Genomic DNA, 9,403 nt, shown 5'->3' on the forward strand with positions numbered 1-9,403 from the left:
ACTTCTAGAAAATACTCAGAACACTTCAATGTCTTCTGAGACTCCTGCTGAAATCTCCGACTTCTACAGCAGTGATGTTCCATCCTTATGTACATGACATTGTGACTGCTGTCAGTCTGGGGTTAGAATCACTCAGCAGACTAGAAGATTCACGGCGGCTGCCGGAGACAGGGAGATAAATTGAATTAGCCGCGGGTAGCTCTGCGCTCCTTAGCAATATTAGAGCGTAATGCGATGGATTGGAATTCTTTCAACTCTGCCAAGTTATTTAAGACAATTTCTACCAATGATATAGTCGATAAATATAATACAGTCTGGTAATGTTGTGTAGACAGACGGTAATTCCTGACTAAATCAAGATAAAACTCATCTACAGCAAACTCAAACTTTACAGCATGCATATTAATGGAAGGAGGGAGGAAGCAAAGCTGCAGCCCCTCACCGTGCAACGGAAATCCTCCAGGGCTGTGGAGCCGTACGGCAGACCCCTGACTGACTCCTCGCTTTCTGCAAAGTCTGACTCTGACTCCTCCCTTTCTGCACAGTCTGACTCTGACTCCTCGGTTTCTGCACAGTCTGACTCTGACTCCTCGGTTTCTGTACAGTCTGACTCTGACTCCTCGGTTTCTGCACAGTCTGACTCTGACTCCTCGGTTTCTGTACAGTCTGACTCTGACTCCTCGCTTTCTGCACAGTCTGACTCTGACTCCTCAGTTTCTGCACGGTCTGACTCTCACTCCTCGGTTTCTGCACAGTCAGAGTCCTCGGTATCTGCACAGTCTGACTCTGACTCCTCGGTTTCTGCACAGTCTGACTCTGACTCCTAGGTTTCTGCACAGTATGACTCTGACTCCTCAGTTTCTGCACGGTCTGACTCTCACTCCTCAGTTTCTGCACAGTCTGACTCCTCGCTTTCTGCACAGTCTGACTCTGACTCCTCGCTTTCTGCACAGTTTGACTCTGACTCCTCAGTTTCTGCAAGGTCTGACTCTCACTCCTCAGTTTCTGCACAGTCTGACTCCTCGCTTTCTGCACAGTCTGACTCTGACTCCTCGCTTTCTGCACAGATTGACTCTGACTCCTCAGTTTCTGCACGGTCTGACTCTCACTCCTCAGTTTCTGCACAGTCTGAGTCCTCGGTATCTGCACAGTCTGACTCTGACTCCTCTGTTTCTCCTATGACCTATGATGGTTTGTAGTTACTCTTGTCTATACGCTGTGTATGATGACTGTGCGGCCGGTCTGTATGAAAATATTTCCTCCTACTCAACAAAAAGCCAAATTTGGCTCAAAATGTAAACAGGGGCATTACAAAAGCCCTAAAAGTGTGCGGCAATCTTAGCGAGACCATTCCATGCGCTGTAACAGTAAAGATCAATTATTACCCAACCTCCAAACTGACAATCTCACTGGAAGAACAAGGCGTCTCTCTTGGCAAAAGACATTCCACTGCCTCATTAAACTGAATCAATTCCTGCCGTTTTTTTGGAAATCGCACAACGCGAGGAGAGTCTCATTTTCTCCCCACAAGCAGCTTTAAGAGATGTAGACAATACATGGTGAGGCTTTTAGTGGCTGCGCCTCCTGCAATCCGCGCTCCGCACTCTCCAGTGCAGGAATGATCATTGTAGAGATATCAACAAGGAGCCAAACCGAGGAAAACGTTTTATTAAACCCCATCACTGAAATTATTGCAGCCCAAGATACAAACACTTCGAAAATGTTCCAACAGAGGAAGAAAAAGCGGCTGTAAAGGGGTTTTCTCGTTACAAAACTTTATTTATTAGCAATTAAACAATTCTCCAAATATAAGTAATTAAAGATGGTGGTGGGGTGGTGGTGTGTGTGGGGGGGGTGGGGGGTGGGATGGTGTGTGGGGGGTGGGGGGGTGGAGTGTGCGGGTGTGATTGGATGGTGTGTGTGGGGGTTGGGGGGTGGGATGGTGTGTGTGTGGGGGTGGGGGGTGGGATGGTGTGTGTGTGTGGGGGGGTGGGGGGTGGGATGGTGTGTGTGTGGGGGGGTGGGGGGTGGGATGGTGTGTGTGTGTGTGGGGGGGTGGGGGGTGGGATGGTGTGTGTGTGTGTGGGGGGGTGGGGGGTGGGATGGTGTGTGTGTGTGGGGGGGTGGGGGGTGGGATGGTGTGTGTGTGGGGGGGTGGGGGGTGGGATGGTGTGTGTGTGTGGGGGGGTGGGGGGTGGGATGGTGTGTGTGTGGGGGGGTGGGGGGTGGGATGGTGTGTGTGTGTGGGGGGGTGGGGGGTGGGATGGTGTGTGTGTGGGGGGTGGGATGGTGTGTGTGTGTGGGGGGGTGGGATGGTGTGTGCTAGTGTGGGATGGTGTGTGTGTGGGGGAGTGGGGGGTGGGATGGTGTGTGTGTGTGGGGGTGGGATGGTGTGTGCTAGTGTGGGATGGTGTGTGTGTGGGGGAGTGGGGGGTGGGATGGTGTGTGGAGGGGTGGTGGCATGGTATGGGGGTGGGATGGTGTATGGTTGTGTGGGATGGTGTGGGATTTTGTGGGGTGGTGTGGGATTTTGTGGGGTGCTGTGGAATGGTTTCAGACGATGTGGGGCGGTGTGGGATGGTGTGTGGTTGTGTGGGATGGTGTGAGATTTTGTGGGGCGGTGTGGGATGGTGGGGGGTGGATATGGTGTGGGGTGGTGTGGGTTTTTGTGGGGTGCTGTGGGATGGTTTCAGACGATGTGGGGCGGTGTGGGATGGTGTGTGGTTGTGTGGGATGGTGTGTGTGGGGGTGGGATGGTGTGAGATTTTGTGGGGTGGTGTGGGATGGTGTGTGGTTGTGTGGGATGGTGTGAGATTTTGTGGGGCGGTGTGGGATGGTGTGTGGTTGTGTGGGATGGTGTGTGTGGGGGTGGGATGGTGTGAGATTTTGTGGGGTGGTGTGGGATGGTGGGGGGGTGGATATGGTGTGGGGTGGTGTGGGTTTTTGTGGGGTGCTGTGGGATGGTTTCAGACGATGTGGGGCGGTGCAGGCATCTCCTCTGGTGGCTGTAACTGATGGGCATATAGTAACACAGGCGCAGGCTAGACAGGGCGCTCGGCGGCATCATCATTCCTTGTGGTTCCCTGTGCTAGATTTGCCAGTCAGATCCAATAAATTGTTCCTGCCATTTTTCAAGAGCGAACAATAAATTTGACAGATGACAAATCTGCAGCTTAAACTTTGTGCGGCTCATTACTGCACCATCCCGGCCAAGTCTGCTCTGTGTTCAGCACCCAGTCATGCCCACGTCTACTGCAAACACGACTTCCATGTGTCACCTGAGGGCGAAAGTGCTTACCAGAATGATGTTTTAAGGAAGAGACAGGAGGAAGAGACATGGCTAAAATCAGCCATCACTTCCAATGTGAAGAACAACTCGCACCACTGACCAAAATCCGTGTCACCCTCATTAAAAATGAAAGACAGAACCAAAGCTAAACCATCCAACGTGACTCCTAGTAATAAGCCCTTAACGTGGATGTGACAACGAACATCTCATCACGTTACGGCAATGCTCAATATGTGACATAACCCCAAAAGTAACCGGCCAAAGAGGGGCGAGCGAGACACAAGACAAGACACGGGCGGGGACGCACCCTATAGAGACACTCGTGGCCATAGGGACCCAATGTTCTGTGCTATATCACTAGTCTATAGGTCAGAAATATCTCACCCTCACATATATTGGGCCAATATACTATAGCATCAAGCAAAAATAAAGTATATGGGATACGATAATACACTAGTATATCATATGTAGCAAAACCAAAAATAACTGTGCACCTTGTACTTTGTGTGACCTATATGCCTAGCTGCCTGCTGCGATATTCTGCAATGTGTGGATGGGATTCGCTAGCTGGGTATTTGCCGCGGCGTTTCCACCACGTGGGCCCCGGCCTTACACATTGCAGATACATTATTGATACATTGTTATCGTCACACTTTGATTCTTGGAAACGTAAACATCCAATTCTGCATTATGACATTATGACCTTCGATAGATTTTACCAATTAACCACCAGTATCTGCAGATATTTTATTTCACCGCTTTTCGGTAGGTTTGCGTTTACAGCCGCTGGTTGTGTTTGGCCCCACGCCGCTGTCAGACATGTGACCTGTACAGAACTGTGATTGCAGCTCTGGCTGTGACTTAATACAAGTAAACCATTGCACATATGTTATTATGACTTCATGTAAAACATTGTAGATAGCTGTATAAATGAGATTGCACTCTCTGCCTCGGTATCCTCAGCCGCTCTGGATTATGGCGACTGTATTTCTACAATGGCGTCTTCACCTCTTTATATCCACAGCATCATCTTACCTCACTGTAACAGGGCTCAGCTTCCATGGAGAGCAGACCTTTACAAGCAGACACCTCCTAAATCTCCGGGAAATTCTAGAAGGATCAGGGAACCTAAAATATAAGATGAGAAAGAAGAGTCATAAATACAGTTGCAAAGTCCTGCAATGGTAATAGAAAGCAGCATCGTATAATCAATATGGCGCCTCCATAGGTTGTGGATGGTCAGAGGAGACAGGACTTACACCTATGGAGTCTCCTGTATGTGCCGGTCACTGGCCGCCTTCGGCTTCGCTCACATTTGACCTGTTATATTTAGTTTTCTGTGGCTATAATGGAGAATATACGAAGTCTTTAGTAAAGGCTCCTCCGGGATGTAAAAAGTTGGAAAACACTCTGCAACTTGTTCTACAATTATTGATACAATGTAATTCATTGGATACAGTTTGTTACATATTGACTTTCATAGGAATCAATCGCTGGTTTTTAGTAAATTAGAGGATCTTTACTGCTCTGACTGTCAGACGTTCATGAAGGAGTCGTAGTCGGGTGTGGAAAGGCAGAGGAGTTGGAGGTTTGGTCTACTGACAAGGGTTGAGCGATCGGGATCGGAAAAGATCGGATTCCGATCGGTGATCGAGTAAATTTCATGATCGCGATTGGAATTCCGATCCCGATCTTTTCCAGCGGGATTGAGGTCGGAGGTTATCTGAAGATCAGCTCAACCCTAAAAGTGACTTTTCCTATAGAGAAGCATTGACTAGGGTTGAGCGATCGGGATCGGAAAAGATTGGATTCCGATCAGCGATCGAGCAAATTTCATGATCCAATTGGGATCGGCTGGAAAATGATTGGAAATCGGATTTTAAAATCGATCCTGAAATCTCAAGATCAGCTCAGCCCTACTACTGACATAACAACTCTCTCTTTCCTGTAGTAAGTATAGTAGGTAAGTAAGTATAGTATAGTCCTATAGTAAGTATAGTAAGTATATAGTATAGTCCTATAGTAAGTATAGTAAGTATATAGTATAGTCCTATAGTAAGTATATAGTATATAGTATAGTCCTATAGTAAGTATATAGTATATAGTATAGTCCTATAGTAAGTATAGTAAGTATATAGTATAGTCCTATAGTAAGTATAGTAAGTATATAGTATAGTCCTATAGTAAGTATATAGTATATAGTATAGTCCTATAGTAAGTATAGTAAGTATATAGTATAGTCCTATAGTAAGTATAGTAAGTATATAGTATAGTCCTATAGTAAGTATAGTAAGTATATAGTATAGTCCTATAGTAAGTATATAGTATATAGTATAGTCCTATAGTAAGTATATAGTATATAGTATAGTCCTATAGTAAGTATAGTAAGTATATAGTATAGTCCTATAGTAAGTATATAGTATATAGTATAGTCCTATAGTAAGTATATAGTATATAGTATAGTCCTATAGTAAGTATAGTAAGTATATAGTATAGTCCTATAGTAAGTATAGTAAGTATATAGTATAGTCCTATAGTAAGTATAGTAAGTATATAGTATAGTCCTATAGTAAGTATAGTAAGTATATAGTATAGTCCTATAGTAAGTATAGTAAGTATATAGTATAGTCCTATAGTAAGTATAGTAAGTATATAGTATAGTCCTATAGTAAGTATATAGTATATAGTATAGTCCTATAGTAAGTATATAGTATATAGTATAGTCCTATAGTAAGTATATAGTATATAGTATAGTCCTATAGTAAGTATATAGTATATAGTATAGTCCTATAGTAAGTATAGTAAGTATATAGTATAGTCCTATAGTAAGTATAGTAAGTATATAGTATAGTCCTATAGTAAGTATAGTAAGTATATAGTATAGTCCTATAGTAAGTATAGTAAGTATATAGTATAGTCCTATAGTAAGTATATAGTATATAGTATAGTCCTATAGTAAGTATATAGTATATAGTATAGTCCTATAGTAAGTATAGTAAGTATATAGTATAGTCCTATAGTAAGTATAGTAAGTATATAGTATAGTCCTATAGTAAGTATAGTAAGTATATAGTATAGTCCTATAGTAAGTATAGTAAGTATATAGTATAGTCCTATAGTAAGTATAGTAAGTATATAGTATAGTCCTATAGTAAGTATATAGTATATAGTATAGTCCTATAGTAAGTATATAGTATATAGTATAGTCCTATAGTAAGTATATAGTATATAGTATAGTCCTATAGTAAGTATATAGTATATAGTATAGTCCTATAGTAAGTATAGTAAGTATATAGTATAGTCCTATAGTAAGTATAGTAAGTATATAGTATAGTCCTATAGTAAGTATAGTAAGTATATAGTATAGTCCTATAGTAAGTATAGTAAGTATATAGTATAGTCCTATAGTAAGTATATAGTATATAGTATAGTCCTATAGTAAGTATATAGTATATAGTATAGTCCTATAGTAAGTATATAGTATATAGTATAGTCCTATAGTAAGTATAGTAAGTATATAGTATAGTCCTATAGTAAGTATAGTAAGTATATAGTATAGTCCTATAGTAAGTATAGTAAGTATATAGTATAGTCCTATAGTAAGTATATAGTATATAGTATAGTCCTATAGTAAGTATATAGTATATAGTATAGTCCTATAGTAAGTATAGTAAGTATATAGTATAGTCCTATAGTAAGTATAGTAAGTATATAGTATAGTCCTATAGTAAGTATAGTAAGTATATAGTATAGTCCTATAGTAAGTATAGTAAGTATATAGTATAGTCCTATAGTAAGTATAGTAAGTATATAGTATAGTCCTATAGTAAGTATAGTAAGTATATAGTATAGTCCTATAGTAAGTATATAGTATATAGTATAGTCCTATAGTAAGTATATAGTATATAGTATAGTCCTATAGTAAGTATATAGTATATAGTATAGTCCTATAGTAAGTATATAGTATATAGTATAGTCCTATAGTAAGTATAGTAAGTATATAGTATAGTCCTATAGTAAGTATAGTAAGTATATAGTATAGTCCTATAGTAAGTATAGTAAGTATATAGTATAGTCCTATAGTAAGTATAGTAAGTATATAGTATAGTCCTATAGTAAGTATAGTAAGTATATAGTATAGTCCTATAGTAAGTATATAGTATATAGTATAGTCCTATAGTAAGTATATAGTATATAGTATAGTCCTATAGTAAGTATAGTAAGTATATAGTATAGTCCTATAGTAAGTATAGTAAGTATATAGTATAGTCCTATAGTAAGTATAGTAAGTATATAGTATAGTCCTATAGTAAGTATATAGTATATAGTATATTCCTATAGTAAGTATATAGTATAGTCCTATACAGGAGCTTTCCCATAACATTTATCAGTCATCCATAGGGTGGGTTACTTGAGACCCCCACCGGATCTTGGAGTGCCCAGTGTGACTATAACATGTGTATGACCGACAACAAACTGCATTCACCTGCTGGGATGGCTGACAACAGCGAGCACTATTGTATTTCTGTGCCGTTGTAGGCCGCTGCTCCCCTTTAGACGGATCTTCTGCATATTTCATATAAATAATTACCGCGCCATTTTCTACAGTAAAGGGATTTTCGGATACATAAAGTGCTTTTAATAAAGAGAAAGTCATCGGCAGAAATGAAGTGTTCTTATATAAAGTAAGGACGAGACAGCGGAGTAAGTCTCAGCCCAGACGTCCCCCGGCCCTCGCCGCTGAAACGCTCCGTAATGAATCTTTTTTTCCCTCCAAACCTAAAATTAGTTTTATGAAGATAAATACAATAATTCTGCTTTATTACTGCTCTGGGAGGACGTCCATGAAATTCATCGGCATACAGACTGTGAGGAACAAGAAGCCTCTCATCATCTCCTCTGGACTTGGCGGCCTCCCTATAGTATACAGAGTCAGGATCTACAGGTGCTCACCAGCCGCCATTCGTTTGGCTCAAGGCTCGCATTATGGCAACTTTATGGCCAGACTGTGACCTGTGACTACAGTGCCCGCGGGGAATCTAAGGAAGTCTAAGACACGCCTCCTGTCTTATTATTGGTGCAGGCTGATGCTCCTCCCCTTCCCTTTTCACTCTGATTGGCTGCTGAGTATAAACACAAGCCCAGCGAGAAGATATATAGGGCTGGTTTATAGGGGCACGAACCCATACTGAACCTGGACCGGGGTAAGTGAGCCTTAGCAGGGGAGTCTGACGGGTTCCTTTAAGGTCTTCTTACCTCCATGTTCTGCATTGGATAATCTCTTCTCTTAGATTGGCCCCTACTAATTTCCAACCATAGGATGTCTCGTCCCCTTCTAGTAACTAGTTATCACCATTTACAGCACCCCCACAGGGTAAATGAGGTATTACACCGGGGGATCGGGTGCAGACAGGTTACCCTGTGCTTTACCCCTGCTCCCCCCTCCATCTGCTAGATTCATGGTCCATGGTTGGAAGCCGAGGACAGTGAAAAGAATGTCATTGTGATACATCTTCTCTTTTTGGTACAAATCAACAGTAAATTTGTCTAAAGTAATATGAGCCAAGAATATGGCGTCACTTGCTCCCCAAATCTGGTGCAGGGGCCCTGGTAACCGAGGGCCGATGTGTGATATAAGCTTCACGCTCCTAGCCTTGGCGTCTCTGTGCGCGTTGGGTCGGCGTCAGTACGAGAACATTTACAGCCGCATCTGCCAAGTACTCAGCTAAGTGATGTGTTTTCACAATTTGACACAATTGTATCTGGTGTTATTCAGTGAAACAAACACAAAGCAGCAGCGAATCTAATGAGAATCCCCGAATTTGCAGGAAGTGATAAACGCTTTATTTATTTAGCATTCTCGTATAATTACACGGCAGCCATGTTGGCGACACATCGCCTGGTTACTGAACCGAACCCATCTCGGCTCTTACACCTGTAACACGGTGACATCGGCCTTAGGATAGATTTGTGGCCGCATTAAGTGCATTTCCATGCAAATCCGCCATCTTTTATGCCCCAAGGACATATCCAGGGATAATATAAGCAGGCGAGGATGAGGAGGAGCAGAGGACCTTCCGCAGTTGGGCTAATGCAATATCTTTCCTTCGATCT

General features: G+C 42.2%; 1 protein-coding gene across 8 annotated transcripts in view; it reads right to left on the reverse strand.

Annotated features, from left to right (window-relative positions):
- Positions 1 to 4,407, reverse strand: part of PTPRF (protein tyrosine phosphatase receptor type F) — a 369,529-nt gene extending 365,122 nt beyond the window's left edge. For all 8 annotated transcript variants that reach the window (XM_075287308.1, XM_075287306.1, XM_075287305.1 and 5 more), the window contains exon 1: positions 4,325 to 4,407. The gene's annotated coding sequence lies outside the window, so the exon portion shown is untranslated. The remainder of the gene's footprint in view (positions 1 to 4,324) is intronic.
- Between the last annotated feature and the right edge of the window lie 4,996 nt (positions 4,408 to 9,403).

Source organism: Leptodactylus fuscus, chromosome 9, assembly GCF_031893055.1.
Source record: "Leptodactylus fuscus isolate aLepFus1 chromosome 9, aLepFus1.hap2, whole genome shotgun sequence".
Classification (NCBI taxonomy): Eukaryota; Metazoa; Chordata; class Amphibia; order Anura; family Leptodactylidae; genus Leptodactylus; species Leptodactylus fuscus.